This window comes from Nomascus leucogenys, chromosome 15 (genome assembly GCF_006542625.1).
Source record: "Nomascus leucogenys isolate Asia chromosome 15, Asia_NLE_v1, whole genome shotgun sequence".
Taxonomy (NCBI): domain Eukaryota; kingdom Metazoa; phylum Chordata; class Mammalia; order Primates; family Hylobatidae; genus Nomascus; species Nomascus leucogenys.
The window spans coordinates 35,570,013-35,589,193 of NC_044395.1; the positions used below are offsets into that span (position 1 = coordinate 35,570,013).

Here is a 19,181-nt window from a genome sequence, read left to right on the forward strand (position 1 = left end):
CCAAACAAGACTTGATCCTTTGTATAGTGTGTGTGTGTGTGTGTGTGGTGTGTGTGTGTGTGTACGTGAGAGAGAGAGAGAGAGCGCGACGGGGGAATAAGAGAGATCTCTAAGTTTGGCATAAGTGATAGAAGAGAAATACAAGGATACCATGAATATCTGGAACTCACAGATGAATCCATATACTGCAATGTGTTAGTGCATTAGAATATGAAGCAAATGGAATTCAATGAAATGGATGCTTATTCACTTATTAATGTTTTTCATTGATTTTATGGGAAGCTTATAATGGTTTTATGCCCTTTCATCAAAAAGAAGATGGAGCCAATTTAAATGTTTTAATTGCTGGGGTTAGAAATAGATTTGCTTTCATCAAATCAATATTGCCTTGACCAAGTATCAATTAAACTAACAAGTCTCCTACTATCACCTGAAGGAAGGGGTTTAATTAAATTTCTTTCTCTCACTTTCACAATGAGAGAAAAAGATAAGTGTTACATTTTTGAATTGCACATAGACTGTAACATACATAACCAAAAATATAAGCGTTAGAAAGATTAAAATTTACATTAAAGGCACAAACTGAAAAAAAGATGTTTTCTTCATCATCCCATTTTCCATATTTCTAAGAATATTTCCACCATTTACCTTTGTCGTCTTAAAAAAGCTAATAAACTCACGTGGTTATTTCATTGTTAGAACTAGTTGGAAGTTTGCATTTTCTATGAACAACCCTAGCATTAGGAATTCTATTGTCCATAGACAATGACTTCTTAAGGTCTCAGTCAACTCTTCAGAATATTATTTCTATCCTTGCCTAGTTGGCTTCGTGTTATCAGTGTCATTCGTCTTCATTCTTCTCCATATTATTACTAATTGAGAAGTTTGGGAATTCACGTCTTATCCATACTCCCCACCTTTTTTTAAAGCTTTCTCTTATTCTCCATTACTTACAGAATGCAGTTCAATTTCCCTTAGGATTAAATACAAAACTTTTAAATCTTCCTTCTCTCCACAGTCCAAGATGCCAGAGCACTTGGACTAACTGCAATTCCATAAAAACACTGCAGCTCTAATTTTTGTTATTTGAGGTTGTGGGTTGTGCATACTTATCTGTCTCTGCTGAAAATGGCTTCTTCCATCACCCTTTCTGGCAAAGTACACTTGTTCCTTATTATTTGTTCAGGGCACCTCCCCCCATACTAAAATTTGCAGATGCTCAAGTCCCTTATAAAAAATGGCATAGGCTTTGCTTATAACCATTATGCAATATATGTCACAATAATACATTATGCTATGTTGGCATAATCCGTTTATAGTTTAATGTGCTTCCTCCCATATGCTTTATTCATTTACTATTATTTTTTAAGACAAGGTCTTGCTCTGTTGCCCAGGCTGAAGTGCAGTGGTGCAATGATTACTCACTACAGCCTCAAACTCCTAGGATCAAGCAATCCTCCAGCCTCAGCCTCCAAAGTAGCTAGAAATAGAGGCGCATGCCACCACGCCTGGATAACTTTTAAAAAATCTTTTGTAGAGATGAGGTCCCATCAAGTTTTCCAGGCTGGTCTTGAATTCTTGGCCTCAAGCAATCCTCCCACCTATGCCTTCCAAAGCACTGGGATTACCGGTGTGAGCCACTATAACTGGCCTCTCCTCTATACTTGAAATCATCTCTAGATTAGTGATAATATCTAATACAATGTATGTGCTATGTAAATAGATGTTATAATGCATTTTGAAAATGTTGTATTGATATTATGTATTTATTTATTTATTTTGTTCAAATATCGTCAATTCTTGGTCAATTAAATTCATGAATACAGTGGGCTATATTATTGATTTATCCAGAAACAGATCAAACACCATTTCCTTTCTGAACTTATTTTTATACTTCCCCTGCTTCCATCTTCCTCTGACAAACTTAATCACTTATCCTCTGGTCTTCCTATATCTTGTGCATTTGTATCATAGAATAAATTATGCTATATTGTCACAATCTGTTTATGTATTTGTTTGCATCACGGAAATTCAAAGTCAGTAATTCAATGTTAACCTTCTATTTATCATTCTATACCTTATGCCAAACTTAGAGCTTAATATGATATATAGTAGACACTTATAGCTACTTACCGAGTGAATGAGATTTTATTATTTCAAAGCCTATTTCATTCAATAAATAGTAAAATGGATTATAGTGATGGGTGGGGAGCAGTAAGCAATAAGTAATACTGTTGTAATGGATGATTTGTTTTCTAAGATAAAAATATATAAATATAAATATGAGTTGGGTGGGAAGGGGCTGGCTAAGAATTTCACATAAATTGCTGAAAATTACAACTTAAAAATCAAGCAGCAATTTATTTTCAACATTAGAAAGGGAAAATCCTCAGCAAGACAGCAAATATTTCTACCTTTGTTCTGCAAGCTACAACACCTCTAATCATTTTGCCTAGAGCTTCAATCATGCCAATTTTCAAATATGTTGTCTTTCCCTGTTCTATTGTCTTTCAGCTACATTATGCACTAAACCAATTAATTAGAGCACCAAATAATAGGGCCACAGTTCCAAATTAACTTTCAATATTATCACCATTTTGCCAGTGGCAAAAGCAATGATAACAATGATAAATCTATACCCTTTCTTACTAAATACCTATTAAAATAAATGATTCAGTAAAAGTATTTGCACACAATTCTACAATATGTGTGACTGTTTCCTGTTTTTATAGTGCTACATGGAGAAAAAGCATTTTTTCTCCAATATTATTCTCATTCCAAATTTTTCTCTATATGCCTTACTCTTCTAGGTCCTTTTCAAGTTACTATTTTTTTTTATTCTTCCGGAAAAGGCAAAGTTAGTGTATCATTCTAATAATACATGGAGCACATCTAAGTTTTAATTGTGTACCTTAATTCAATTAAACTCTTAAATACATTTGTCAGGGAGATTTTGCTTTTTTTTTGTAGCTAACATTAACAATCTTTCCAACAAAAGTATCTAAGGATCTTCACTACATTCAAAGAATTATAAAAACATAAAATTAGCTGATAACGAATTTTTCAAGTAGCAATATTACCTACCCTGTCATGTTGAAGTTTAATGTAAAAAAATGAAGATAAATTAATATGCATTTTACTTGGAAAAATGGTAAATTTTATTTTACCACAGAAATTGTTCTTGGACAATGTCTTATACTGATACACAAAAAAATAACTTCTCAGTTTATGATCAAGTTTATAAACTTTGTAAAATTAATGATGAGAGAGGATTTTTAACAGATCTAACTTTAGGCATACATTGCTTGAAAATTCCAAACAATTGAACAAATTCTAAGGGAAGGTTTTCTCAAACTATGTTGAATAAAATCTATTATCTTCATGTTGAATCACTGTGGAGTAGGCCAAGTGTGTCTTTCTCTACCTCTGCTTTTACATGTAGCATTTCCCCTGCTCCAGGTACCCAGTGAATTCATATTATAAATCCCCAAATATAGCATCTCACAATCCAAGGATGGAAGACTTTAACTCAATGCCTCCCATAAAATCTATGTTTATAGGTTTATATATGATAGATGTTTTTATCTTAAAATTACATTTAATTAATTTCAATAAAATAAAATTATAATTAAGTGCAAAAAAAGGGGTAACAATATCCAAACAAATTTTATGTAAGTAATTTAGCCTATAAATTCTAAGAAAGGTACAATCAGGAATAATTAAATAATATTATTAAATAATATTAAATAATGTCTTCTTGTATAAAATTTAAAATAATCATTGGTCTTCATTGTTCATAGTTGTAGAAATAGGTATCCTGTGAGCATGAGTTATGCTATTTTGTAACTGAAAATTATAGAATATCTGTATTTTTATTGAAGTATGTAACTGATATTTTTTCCTTATAATGCCTGCATTCTCAATCGCAAGGATCAATATAAATGTATCAGAAAAATACAGCCAGAACTGTAAACAGCATATAAGGTAAATGATAAATACTTATTGATTAACTGAGTTAACAGACTGTTAACCTCAAATATGCACAGGATTTTGCTTTGGGTAACAACTAGAGTAGTATTTGGCTAATTTGACTCTTCACAAAGTAAGTAAAATGAAAGAATTTTTAATCAGGGTAAAATGGTAAGAACCTGTCTCTACAAAAAAAAAAATAAGTTAATAGCTGGGCATGGTGGCACACACCTGTTGTGTTGTCCCAGCTACTTGTGGGGCTGAAGTGTGAGAACCACTTGAACCCCAGAGGTCAAGGCTGCAGTAAGCCATGATCACACCACTGCCCTCCAGTCTGGGTGGCAGGACAAGAACCTGCCTCAAGAAATAAAAATAAAATAAAATAATTTTTCCTTTCTCCCTTTTCCCCCAAAGCAAGAATTTTGAACCAACTTTATCTTTATACAAATTTTCTTAGATTTTCATACTATAATGTATATGTGTCATAATCAGAATAAATTTCCTTGAAAAATCATTAAATAAAACCAATTTTTCATAAGATACTGAGGTTTTTCACATGTAACAGACTTTTGTACAATTTTAGTTATATTAGTGTCAGATTCTTAAACTTCGTTTTTGATATTCATAAGATTTGAAGATGATAAAGCTCAATTGACATGCCCAATCATTGATCACTGAACATAATGGACCTTTTCAAAAGGATAGTTTGTTCTCCAGGATAAAAGTAAGGAACTAAGATCAGGGTACTGTCAGCAATTGTGCTGATTACTGTTGGCATCACACAGGAAACACCTTACATGAAAAGGAGAGTAGAAGATACATAAAAACCACCTGATATATCTGCCTGTGCTCAAAATTACCTCCCAAATTTCAGAAAACCAAATTATTAGTTTTCAGAGGACTTCTTAAGACAATAGGACTTTTTGCTGACTTAATTATTTACACTTAGGGATCATATGACTGATGTATTCTATGTAATGGAAAGCATGGCAACCAATAAAATTCATTTTGACATAGGTAAAGAAAAGAGAGTTATAATAGTCAAACCCATCCAGCCATCATCCTTTCTTATTATCTTTCACTTTAAGAAGTGTTCTTAAGAATCAACAGTAAAGTAGCTCTGTGCTAGGTGTTGCAGGAGAAAGAATAAATTGTAAGCCATTATCATTACCTTTATCTAACTCATAAATATGAAGAAATGCATAAATAAATATTTTAAATAACAGAATTCAATTTAACATTTTTAATTAAGAGGGGACCCTAAAAACAAAGTAGAATAAAACATGTTTTTACATAACATAATTTTAAACATTAATATAAATAAACTTCACTTGGTATTCATCCATATGTATACGTAAAATATAATGAAGTAAAAAAAAAAAAAGGAAAAAAAAGAAACAAAGAAGTCTATGATAAGCAACGCATGTTTTTCGGCCCAGAAGACAAGGAGGTTAATTATGCCAACATTTTGAAAGAGGTATTATAGAGTAGACAAAATATAAGCTGTGCTCTTGATTAATAAGTGAAACTTAGAGGATAAATAATGGGAAGAAGTTCTCCTAGAAGATGCTCAATCAATAATAGTAGCTATCATTATGATTACTATCATAATAATTATCATCATGAAATTCCATTATCAAAATAATAAAAAAGTATTTCTAAAGTTAACTTCAAGTACTGTTTTAAGGGTTTCAAATAGATTGTTTTATTCATTCATCATGAATTCTCTCTGAGTAACGTTTTTGAAAAGGGGCAACAGGCTTGCAGCTTAAGCCTCTTTCCTAGGGCCATAGAGTCAAAAACTCTTAGAGGTGAAAGTCATATCTCAGTACTCTATCTCCAAAGGCCATGGCTTTCAAATGTCACAGTTTAATCCCTGCTTAAAGGAAATATTGAGAGGAGGAAATGTCGTGAATCTCAGGGACTATATGATCACCTGTATGGCTTAAGCATATGGTTCACATTAGAAATAAACCTTAATTTCAGAAGCTCAATTAGGAGATTTTAGGCTAAGGAATATCCTTAGAGAATCCTTGGGTAGATGGAAGGCCTGAGGGGTGCTGAACATAAGCTTTGCTTTCTCATGATTTGGCTTAGGAAGTCTCCATAGTATGAGAATTTACAGGGATTTAGATCCCTACGTCAATCAGATTGTACTGAAAGTTACGCCACAAATGTGTCCTAATAAAAGTACATGCTTTGGGGAAGTCATTCTAGATGTATAACAGAATGATATCAAATTCAAATATACCTATCACCTTACCTAACTTCAAAGAGGGTAATTATGATGATGTTAGTTATGAAAATTACACCACAAAACTGACAAATGTGTATGCATCTGAGCCTAACTGCTCAACCCCAAGGGAATATTACTTCAAATGTCAATGTCCCTCTTTATATGAAATGGATTCAGCATTTTGGCATTAGCATTTATTTTAGCCCAAAGATAATAGTGTTAAATTGTTTTATTTTCTATTGTGTTATTTTGGAGGTTACTGACAGTTTTCAGTTAAATACAGATAAATGAAACACATTCAAAATAAACCTGCTCTTATGTATATAGGAGATACAATAGCTTCAAAAGCAAACATTTTAAACAATCAATGTTTTACTACATTAAACCCAATAAAAAACAGGGGATATTGAGCAGGTATTTCTTTTTTTTTTTTTTTTTTTTGAGACGGAGTCTTGCTCTGTCACCCAGGCTGGAGTGCAGTGGTGCGATCTCGGCTCACTGCGAGCTCCGCCTGCCGGGTTCACGCCATTCTCCTGCCTCCGCCTCCTGAGTAGCTGGGACTACAGGTGCCCGCCACCACGCCTGGCTAATTTTATTTTGTATTTTTAGTAGAGACGGGGTTTCACCGTGGTCTTGATCTCCTGACCTCGTGATCCACCCGCCTAGGCCTCCCAAAGTGCTGGGATTACAGGCGTGAGCCACCGCGCCCGGCAGAGCAGGTGTTTCTATTTTGTTGCCCTTATGAAGATATTGTCTAAGAAGAATTACACATTTTAATTTTAAAATCTCAATTACATGTCACAATTAACTCTACGATTCAATTTTCTTCTTATTATTTTAACAAATATTCATGGGACTGATGGTATGTAACACTGTATATGTTCATTTGTTTTACATTACTAGTTAGCTATTAAATATTACAGATCTTTTATAATATGCATGTATTCTAGGACTGCATTTTTTTTTTTTACTGGTTGAATATAATGGCATGGTAGATTTTTAGATAAATAGAAGTTTTGACAATTGAAAAAGGGGATCATTCTATAATCTCTTTTACTATAAATACAGATTCATCACAAGTAGCTCCAAGTAGCTATGCAATACCATTCAACTAAGAGTAAAACAAATGCCCACATCTTGCTTCTGAAGAGTTTGAAATTTCCCATCAGTGATATTATACATACATAGCATTTGTAGGATTCCTAAGTGCCCTCACAAGTTCCATTGATACTAACATAATACCATGAGATCAGCTTTATCTTCATTTTACAAACAATCAAATTGGCTTAAATTGGTCAAGGACACATAGCTAGTAATTGGGAATATGTGAATAAAACCTTGATAACCATCCAATAATACCATATTTTTTCTACACACTACCTCTCTAAAAACAAGAGGATTGTGCATATGAAATAAGAATTTTGATGCTCATTTTTTTTGTTTGTTTGATACGGAGTCTCGCTGTCGCCCAGGCTGGAGTGCAGTGGGGCGATCTCGGCTCACTGCAAGCTCCGCCTCCCGGGTTCACGCCATTCTCCTGCCTCAGCCTCCCGAGTAGCTGGGAGTACAGGCGCCCGCCACCACGCCCAGCTAATTTTTTGTATTTTTAGTAGAGACGGGGTTTCACCGTGGTCTCGATCTGCTGACCTCGTGATCCGCCTGCCTCGGCCTCCCAAAGTGCTGGGATTATAGGCAGGAGCCACCACGCCCGGCCGATGCTAATTTTTAGTTGTGTGTAGTTTTCTTATTTTCAGAAATAATCATTTGGACCAAATTTTGAAACAAAGTATAGTTATATTTAGTGGCATTTAAAGGAAGAGATAAAAGAATCTTCTTTTGATGAGTGTGTGACTGTAAACTTCCAAGAGATATTTTATGTTTAAAAATTATCACAATATTGACTTTATCCTTTCTATATTTTAGCAGTAGACACTTGTGAACAAAAATATTTTTAAAATTCCATTGTTTCTTAAAGAAAGTTCTAAATCTTTAGTGACAGAGGCATTGTACATGTGTAAAGAACACTATCCACATTTGATTGAGCATCAAAAAACACCTAAAACAGAAAAATTAAAATACAAAATCTTGAAACATACATATTTAAGGCAGTTTAAATACATCCCCAAATGAATGAAATGCTTACATGTAAACAATAAATTAATAAATAGTGTTAAGAAATATGAATCTATATTTGCAATAATAGGAATCCCAGATGTTACAAAAAGATAGCCACATTAGACTACATACAGATTTAAAACTTTTGCATGATAAAAATTATGAACGATGAATTCAATAAGAAAACAATATATAGAGAAAATATTTTCACTTGAGGTGACAAAGATTAATATTTACACAACACAGAAAGGACTTACGAATTGACAAGGAAAATAAAAAAAGTGAAAAAATGATAAAAGGTTATGAATAGACAGTTTACAGAGTGACCAAAATATATGAAATGATGCTAAATTTTTCTGTTAGCCTAGAAAATAAAATTTAAAATAACAAGATATTGTTTTTATACCACATGAGTCTGAAAGAAATAAACAAAAGTTATAACATGGACTGTTTTCAGAAATGCAGAGCGAAAGTTATTCAATACTCCTAGAAATGTGAAATGCTAGGGTATTTTCAAAAGCAATTTTGTAAACCTCCTTTCAATTTCCAAGGGCACATAAAACACACACAAACACACATACATTCCTTTAAACCAAGACTCAACAGTTCTTGTCCTCAGAATATATCCCGTCCAAATAAAATTACTGTAGTTCAGGAAGAAAACATGTCAAAACAAAGACCATGCCCATCAGTTGAAAAACCTGTGAGTTTTCTATGCCATATATTAGCACATAACAATTTAAAGGAGTGAATTAGAGCTATACTTGCTCACCACTGCGGATAAATGTCATTGAGTAAAAGACACAAGTAAATTGTATTTAGTATGATCTCACTTTTTAAGCAAAAAAATGGTGACATTATAAAACCTGGCATGTGAATATATTAATATTAATACTTATGTGTAAACATACTAACATATATTGGTATAGGATTTTAGAAGTAAGGGCACAGAAAAAAAAATACTAGATTATTTACATGGAAAAGGGGGAGTGTACAAAAAAAGCAAGAATATGTGATTATATTTGTTTAAATTCAGAAAATAAATGGATACATAATTTGTGCATAGCAAATGCACTGGTAAGCATATGATACCTTATGCATACATATATACAATACTATTTGCATGTATTATGTGTGTATGTTATTCATTCATATTATATATTACGTTAACTTATCTTTAAAAACAAAGTGTTATATCATAACTTGAAAATAATACTATACTTTGCCTTAAATTTTTCTTATTGGCCTATTACTCTCTAGCTATAAATTTTTAATTCCTAAAGATAGAAACTTTAATAAAAAAACACAAATCAGTATCCTTTTGGATATGAGTAATTTTAAAATCTGAAATACACTTGACAGCATGCTTTTTGTAATTATAAAATAATTTTATATCTCAGTATCTGTCCTATTTTTCTAATCACAACTCTACTGACTAAATAGTGAAATTTACATTCAACCCCTAATAATTTTCCTTTTTATTTTTGTAACCCAAACTAGCGAAAATGCATAAATAAGAAAAAACCTAGATACAACATACAATTTGGCATATTTGAAATATTATTATCATTATAATAAATGAGTTTATTACATCTGGTTAAAATCTCTGAAGCTGAATTTTAATTATTATCTCTTTGCATACTTGGAGAGGGAATGATTTTTTATTTTGTAATTTTTTAACTTGTGTAAATAGAGTATGCATAAAAGACACATGTGTAAATCAAAAAATAAATAAGTGATTTATGATATGTTATCGTAGGTACAATAAGTAAGACTAGGTCCAATAATAAACTGTTAAGAATATACTGTTTTGTTTGTGCAGAAACAGAAAACCAAATATCGCATGTTCTCACTTATAAGTGGGAGCTAAATGATGAGAACACATGGTCACAGAGAAGGGAGCAGCAAACACCGGGGCCCGCTTGAAGGTGGGAGGAGGGTGAAGATCAGGAAAAATAATGGGTACTAGGCTTAATATTTGGGTGATGAAATAATCTGTACAACAAACCCCCATGATATGAGTTTACCTACATAACAAACCTGCACATGTACCCCCAAACCAAAAATAAAAGTTAAAAAAAGAATACACTCTTTTCTTTGAGAAGTCTCATAAACACAGGACGCTTAAGATAGCATTCTCATGAATGTGGTTTCAAAACTCGGTGAGAATTTCAGTTTTAGGTGTTCAGGGGGAGAAAGGCATTGTGATACAGCAAGAAGAACACGGAATTTCATCTTACTAAGTTTCTCTTCTATCCCTGTGGGACCTTTAGTGAGTCAATCTCTTGTCTCTTAAGCGTAAAATAGGAATCATACTTCTTTCAAAGGCTTAATGATAAAAAATTAGGTGACATACTTGATAATTACTTTGTAAACATTAGAACAATATAGAAAAGTATGATTATGATCCTCTCATACTTTTGTTTATATTTTCCCCAAACAAATTCTCCACTTTCTTACACTTCTCTTAAAGCTATGCTTTACAGGATGCTTGTGTATGTATACTATAATATGGAGACATACATACTTAAGGCCATTATTAGAAGATAGCCTTCGGCCGGGCGCGGTGGCTCATGCCTGTAATCCCAGCACTTTGGAAGGCCGAGGCGGGTGGATCACGAGGTCAGGAGATCGAGACCATCCTGGCTAACACAGTGAAACCCCGTCTTTACTAAAAAATACAAAAAACTAGCCAGGCGAGATGGCGGGCGCCTGTAGTCCCAGCTACTCGGGAGGCTGAGGCAGGAGAATGGCGTGAACCCCCGGGGGAAGCGGAGCCTGCAGTGAGCCGAGATTGCCCCACTGCACTCCAGCCTGGGCGACAGGGAGACTCTGTCTCAAAAAAAAAAAAAGATAGCCTTCATAAAACTTTCCTTGGCTTCAGAAATGAGTACGTTTATTCAACTACTTTCCTGAAATCTGAACTTGCTAAGATAGAATCCAAAGCATAACCATTTCAATATTAAAAATAAATGAATAAAAAATTACACCTTTGGTTCATTAAAAAAATCAATGAATATCCATAATGTCCTTTAAATTGGCTGCAACAATCGCTATGAAGTGTTCTCATCATGAAATTATAGCTCCTTTTAACATAGGTATGTAAAGATGGATAGTTTGACAAACTAGTAAAAAGAGCAATAAAAAGAGTTTGTAGACATGTCTTCATCTCCACGGGTCTACAGTGAGGTTGTGCAACGTTGAGCAATGCTCTTAGCTTGTGACGGTTCACTTCCTCACATGTGAAATGGAATTTGACCTATCCTTTCTTCCTGGTTTTATTCACATGGCACCTTTTCCACGTAAATATTTGTGAAGATGCTCTGCAAACAATGTAGTTTTTACTTCTAAATCTAATAGAGAATGGAAATAAATCTGTTGAATTCTCCCAGATTTTGTTCTGTTCTTACCTTTCTTCTGAACCGTGTGCACCTTCTCTAACACATGTAACAGACCCTGAGAAAAATGCAGACCCGAATCTGAATTTGGCCCTGTCATTTGGCATCTGAATGATTCGGGCAAAGAGCTTAATTAGTATTATTTTTCTTAGTATCCTCCTTAGCACCATCATAATGTCATTACCTTATTTTTAAGGTGTGCATCTATCTTGGAACATGTGCAAACATTTACTTGTCCTTTTTTTAATATGTTCTAAACATTTTGAAGGAGAGTTCATGTGTGATTGTAGGGTAGATGTTATAAAACCACAGAAACTCATAGAAGGTATTGCATAATAATTTTTTGTATAGTTTGTGAATTCAGTTTCATTAATTTGTTCTGTTTATATTATTTATGCAGTCCTTGTAATTTTATTTTATATGCTGTACCCTAAGTTTAATAGAAACCACTGAAAAGAGTTCCTTGCTTACAGGAAAAGTTTGGCATAAATACATTTTTGATAAATTATGTAATCCTTTTCCATTGGTAATAAATATATCTATATATATTTGTAGTATTTTATCTAGCATTCTATTTTGATAATATCCTTTATTAATATCACCACCAAGCCTTATGAAATAAATGCATTATAAATAACTAAAAGGCTTTACAATCCAGTTGCTATTTGTGGTCAAATAAAACACATATATATATGTGTTTTTATATATATATAAAATGCTGAACTCAACTGTAATAGCTCTTCACTCTTAATAGTTTTATAGATGGCTTTTGGCAGTTCTATCAAACACAGCTGCAAGGCTCTTTCAATTCAAAGGAACACTCATTTCTCTAAGAAATTGTACAGTAAGACCAGAGAAAGTCTCTATTTATAAAAATCTAAATGCTTGACATTTGTATACACTATAAAGCGTCTAGATGTCCAGATATATAATAAACAAATCGAAGCTATAGAAAATGTGTCCTCAACGTCTAAAATGGGTAAAACACCAGATAAAATAGTTTTTCACTTCATTTTATTTTCTATTTTTGATTTGTAACAAAAACTCAGCATATACTGAATATGTTTTCTAATTGTAAATGTTCTTCATAGAAATTGTAAAACAAGAAAATACTATCTGTCATTTAAGTATAGAAATATTTCTAGCCTACTGATCATTTTTTATTTCGCTCCCAAATTCTTTATAGATTTAAATAATCACAATTTCAGGGTGTCACTATTAAATTCCTTCTCTTTAAAAAGAACTGTTGCTGAACTATATCAAGTATAAAGCTTTACCACAGTGGAGAAATGAAAGAGCACCCAATGTGGGGTGTGTGTGTGTGTGTGCGTGCATGTGTGTGCGTGTGCGTGTGTGCGTGTGTGTGTGTTTATGCACGTGTGTATATATGAAATATATAAAAACATTACAAAATTATAATGACCATATTTTTATTTTGTAAAAAATGCACAATTCTTTTAATTCATACTTACTATGAAGCTTTCAAATTAGAAACTAGCTCTTTATTTTTCATTAACTAACAAATAGATGGAAATTTTTTTGTGGTCTGTTAATTTCCTGAATATCCGTTTGCAGTTTTTAAACTCATATGGTAAAATGATAGTGATCTTAGATTTGCATCTCATATATGTGCCTCTAAAGTATTTATTTAATTAATTTATTAATCATATTAGTGTAATATTATTAGGCATTCTGAAATCTTCAAACAGAATTTATGTTAGTAAAAGCTTTCTTCACTTTGTATGTCATAAAATGTATTTATTCCAAATACCCACAATAATTTATCGCCTTCAACTTTTGTTGTTGTTCACCCAAAATAGTAACTATATGTTAAATACTATTAGTTACATATAGTTAAATAACTATATGCTTAATTACTATTCATCAACTGTTTCATTTTCTGGATATATTTTAAAAATAATTATCCGCAAATCATTAACTCTTTTCTGGCATTAATATTAACTGCAGTTTTCACCTAACAAATGTTTGATGTTCTATTCTATTCAAGTAATGCACGGGTGACTCACCCTATACATGTTGCTAAGTATAATATATATATAATAGAAATAGTTTCCTGACAAATATTGCCCTTACCCCTTTCTATTTTGTTCTTGTTGGATAAGTATCTTACTTTTTCCACATAATTTAACATTGCTAAACCTCATTAAGAAAACATCAGCTTGTTCAAAACAGTATACTAGTCAAAGGAAATAGAATCTTTGGCAAAAATGAATGCTTAATTTTCCCTCTGCAGAAATATTGGAACTCAACCTCCTTCTTTTTAATTATTTTCACGGTTCACCTTTTATTAAGCACATTTTACTCTTGGTTAATTAATATTGGGGTAACATGAGAAAAATTTATGATGTCAATAATATTCAATGATCAAAATAAGTTAATTAAATGATAGCATACATTATTATTAAAAATCTGTTGATTTAAACACTACCACGTACATATTGAAATAAATCGTACTCTGACTGAGATATTTTTGTTATCATGAAACTAAAATTACTAAAATAGGAACATTCAAGGTATCAACAATTCAACTTCAGTAATAAGGAATCTGGGACAAATATAGTTCATATTACTACTTTTATCACTGCCTTTGTAAGTAGCAGAAAATAAAATTAGCCAAAGCAATAGCTTCAATTAATGTAAAGATACATTTTACTGATGCAAAATCTATTTCCTCATGATTTAATTTTCCAAATTGGAGAAAAACAAAATGACTACTTTTCTCGTAACTAATAATTCTCAATTGAGTTTCCATGATGTATTTGGGCAGTATTTAATAGTTAAGCTCACAGAATTCACCCTATTTCGTGAAGGCAATACATCACTGAATATTCATGTTATTCAGTGCATGTATACATTTTTTTAAAACTAAGTCTTTGTGTTTTTTCTTCCCTAGAATACTTTATCCATCCATACCTGTTCATCTCTCCTCTACAATCTAAGTTTCCCCATTAAGTAACGTTCAACCACCCCAGTCCACCATAATTCTTTCTTCGTATGATCTAATATAGCATTATTTGAATATTACCATTAGTAACCATTATTTGAAACTTAGAATGCCACAGTGTGTTATTGCAATTTTTTTTTTTTTTTTTTTTTTTTGAGACGGAGTCTCGCTCTGTCACCCAGGCTGGAGTGCAGTGGCGCAATCTCGGCTCACTGCAAGCTCTGCCTCCCGGGTTCACGCCATTCTCCTGTCTCAGCCTCTCTGAGTAGCTGGGACTACAGGCGCCCGCCACCACGCCAGGCTAATTTTTTGTATTTTGTAGTAGAGACGGGGTTTCACCATGTTAGCCAGGATGGCCTCGATCTCCTGACCTCGTGATCCGCCCGCCTCGGCCTCCCAAAGTGCTGGGATTACAAGCATGAGCCACCGCGCCCGGCCGTTATTGCAATTTTTTAAATGAAAAAAGCCAAATTATTTTGGATTTATAACAGGTTGCTATTTAAACATGGTTTCACAATATATGATGAGTATGTGTATGTATATATTAATGCATATAACCTATGCATATGTTCTAGCAAATATATATATATATAAACGTATATTTGTGTTAATACATTTTCATATAGACAACAGGGAAGGATCTATAGATAAATTATTATAGTTAATGAGTTATAGAAAAGTTGCTGGGTGCAAAGTAAACACATACAATCAATTGCATATATGCGCACCAGGAACGAGTGTGAAAACAATATAAAAATATCCATTATATGTATAATAAAAATTATACAGCAACCAGGGATAATGCTATCAGAGTATATACAATCTAAATAAAGAAATAGAATGATCATATTCAGGGGTGGGAAGAGTCAGTAATCTAAAATTAACTATCTCAAATTGACCAATGTAATTAGTAAAATTAAATAAAAAAATCTTAGGTGAAATGTATCAAGTTAATCTTAAAATGCACATAGAAGTACAAGCAACAAAATAAACAAGAGTCAAACACTCTTTAAAAAGAACAAGGTATGCAAATTTATTATAAAGATATGGAAATTATGGCTATATGTTGTTGATGTAGAGATGGCCAAATGAATGCTATTAGTCTGTTCCCATGCTGCTAATAAAGACATACCGGAGACTGGGTGATTTATAAGGAAAGAGATTTAATGGACTCACAGTTTCACATGGCTGAGGAGGCCTCACATCATGGTGGGAGGTGAATAAGGGGCAAAGTCATTCTTACACGGCAGCAGGCAAAGAGCTGGTGCAGGGGAACTCCAATTTATAAAACCATCAAATCTCGTGCGACTTATTCACTACCATGAGAACAGTATGGGGGAAACTAATGCCATGATTCATTTATCTACAGCTAGCCTTGCCCTTGAATCGTGGGGATTATTACAATTCAAGGTGAGATTTGAGTGGGGACACAGCCAAACCATATCATGAATTAATGAAATATATATAAAGGAACCCATAAGCAGAACTCTACTTAAATGTGAACGCCAAAAAAAAAAAGATTTAAGAGAACATTGCTATAGCATCATAATAAGAATATTAACGAAGAAGACACAAAATGTACAAACCATAAAGATTAATATTAAAATATATTCAACTTCATTGTAATCAGGAGAAATTATTTGCAGCACAATGTCTCCAACGAATTAGAGCATAGACTATATAAAGAAATATCAATTCAGTAAAAACTTTAACTGGTATTTCACAGAACAAAAAATATAAAGAATCAAAATCTTGAGAAGGACAATTTGATTAGTAACTAGAGAATTAAACTTTAAGCCACAATGGGTTAACATTTTATGCTCACCAAATGAAAAAAGTAATTTAAAAGTTTTAATATCAAGCGTTTGTGAGATGATAGGTCTGGGGGACGTTTATACACTCCTAATTGAAGTGTAAATTTCTGCCACTAATTTATATGAGACATTAGATGTTTTTTTCTTTATTTTTTTCCTAAGCCATTTGGGTTTGGAATTTAGTTACATATAAGATAAATGTTACTGGTTGATGAAATATAATTATTAAAAATAATTTCTGGAAAAATGCTTTTAAAATTAATTTGTAGACATGTGATTTGGGGTTTTTTTGTGTGTTTTTTGTTTGTGTGTTTGTTTGTTTAAACAACTCATTAAGTAACTGACAGTTGAGGAACAGAACTCAAGAAGGATACCTGGCCTAGACAAATAAGCTATAGTTAAATTCTGGGAAAATGATCTAATCCGCAAAAAAAGGGTGTATATGAAAAGATAAGAGATTCATGAATGGCCCCTAAACGAAAGGCAACATGAAGTTATCAGTGGAAGAATAAGTGCAAGGTAACAAAAGTAAGAAGTGAAGAGAGAGAGAAAATCAGGTGGGAGAATCAAGAGACTGATGGGTCTCAGAAGTCAAGGAAGACTATTTGAATAAAATGAGAATTGAGGGTCCTAATAAAGATGCAATTTGAAAGAGAAAGAAATGTAAATTAAAGTTACATATAGAAGTTTTCAGTCACTTGTATCTAAAAAGTTATGATTTGCTTTTCTAAAATAATTCCATATTAAACCTTTATCTATCATATTTATCTCTCTTACTGTTTTCCTCATGACAGGACACAAAACCTTCTCCATATAGCCAAGGACAAAGGAAGCTTTCCAACCACCACTTAGGCATTGTATGGAAAACACATGTTACTACTATATATGAAAAAAATTAAAAAACGTTACCATTCTTACTTTGTTTTCATATTGGATTATTAGGCTACATATTTGTATATCCACATAAAATAAAGAAGGCATTGATTCTCTCTGCTTGACAATTGTTATAGTTACAGCCCTAGAAATGAGCAGTTTCCAAAGAGATACTTAGGTAGGTGAGAAAGCCAAATTCATTTTTTAAATCTAGAAATATTTTACTCAAAATGTTGCCATCTACATTTATTGTATAGATTACTAGGTAAATTGAGTATTGGGTTACACATTTAAAAAAAGATATGGAAGATACTATTTCTATAACTGACTGGCTAGTTTGTTGATATTTCCATTTTATAGACATTTAAAACAACTTTACTTAAATTTGTTTATCTTGTCTCCCTCAACACATAGTTTCCACACACATGTATACCTGGAGGCATTATCTTATGTTAGATCACTTTCTTAATTAACCAGACAGAGTAAAGATCACATCTCTTCTCTTATAGTAAATTATTTATAAACATTTATATCATTCAGATGGGGAGAAAGATGAGACAGCAAAATAAAACATATAAATAATCTGTTTTCCTTGAATTGCTTAGATGACTTTTGTTTCCAATACGCAGAACTTTGAAGAACAACACAAAGGTGAATGGTAACCTATAACTCTTTCCCTAGAGAGATGTATCTGATTAATGGATATTGTGGCTTTGGCAAAGTTATCATTATTTCTGATATTAATAAAATGTTAATTTTAGAAAGTAGCTATCAATAGTTTCTTTTCCCAAGTCTAATTGTTTTACCCTGGGGAAATCTATAATACTCAAAATAACCATATGAACAAATTTTAGTGCCTCAAATTCTGTTTCTTCAGACCACACTGTTCACATTAGAAAATTAGACATTTAAGAGATGTAAGGGAAATTAACTGTTCTACAGAATACAAAACTTGGACCCCAGAGAGAATAAGTGACTTGTAAATGATACCATTCACTATTTAGTATCTGAGATATGATAATAACCAAAGATAACTGACCATATGATAGTACTTGCTACTATAACAAGTATAATCAGTCATCTACGGAACCATCGCCTTCCATAGATGACTGTTTCAACTACAAGAGAAATGTGAATACTTGTGGAACAAAATCTATCTTAAACAAGTACATCAGAATTTAAAATGGAAAAAAAATTCAGCATGAATTTAAAACACAGAAGCAAATATCTTGCATTTCCTTAGATTTTTAATATTGCTACAGCTGATTTCATTAGAGTGGACACTACTGTCAAACATACCAAGAAGCTTTCCCAATGATATTTTAAATTTATCAATGAATTAACAATTTATTACACCAAAGAATTTTTAAGATTTAATATCCTTTATGTATTTCCTGGTATTACATTGGGCATTAGATATTAATCAACACTCAATGAATTTATAATGTCAAGTAATGACTAAATGATTACAACATTAAAGGAAGAATCTTGTTCTAAAGTGATCTCTGTTAAGTGCAATAGGTTTGTCATGCAGGCAGTGCTGAAATAAGTTAATTGATTTTTGGAACAAAGGAGATATCACTAGTTCTAGCTTTACCACCTAATTACTTTATTATACCAAGACAATGCTAACATGTCTATTCAATTATGTTATCACAAAAATGCAAAATAGTGATTTGATGCCTATTGAGAACCTATTGAAGTGTCTATGCCTTCACTGAGAAGTGACTAATGATCCCAATGTGCTCTCACCCCAAAATTCCCTAAAGCAGAATAGAAATTAATGTTTTCCTTATCATATAAGAAAAAAG

General features: G+C 32.4%; 1 protein-coding gene across 2 annotated transcripts in view; it reads right to left on the minus strand.

Moving 5' to 3' along the window:
* CNTN5 (contactin 5) overlaps window positions 1-19,181 on the minus strand; it is a 1,343,728-nt gene that overhangs the window by 1,093,312 nt on the left and 231,235 nt on the right. The window lies entirely within an intron of this gene.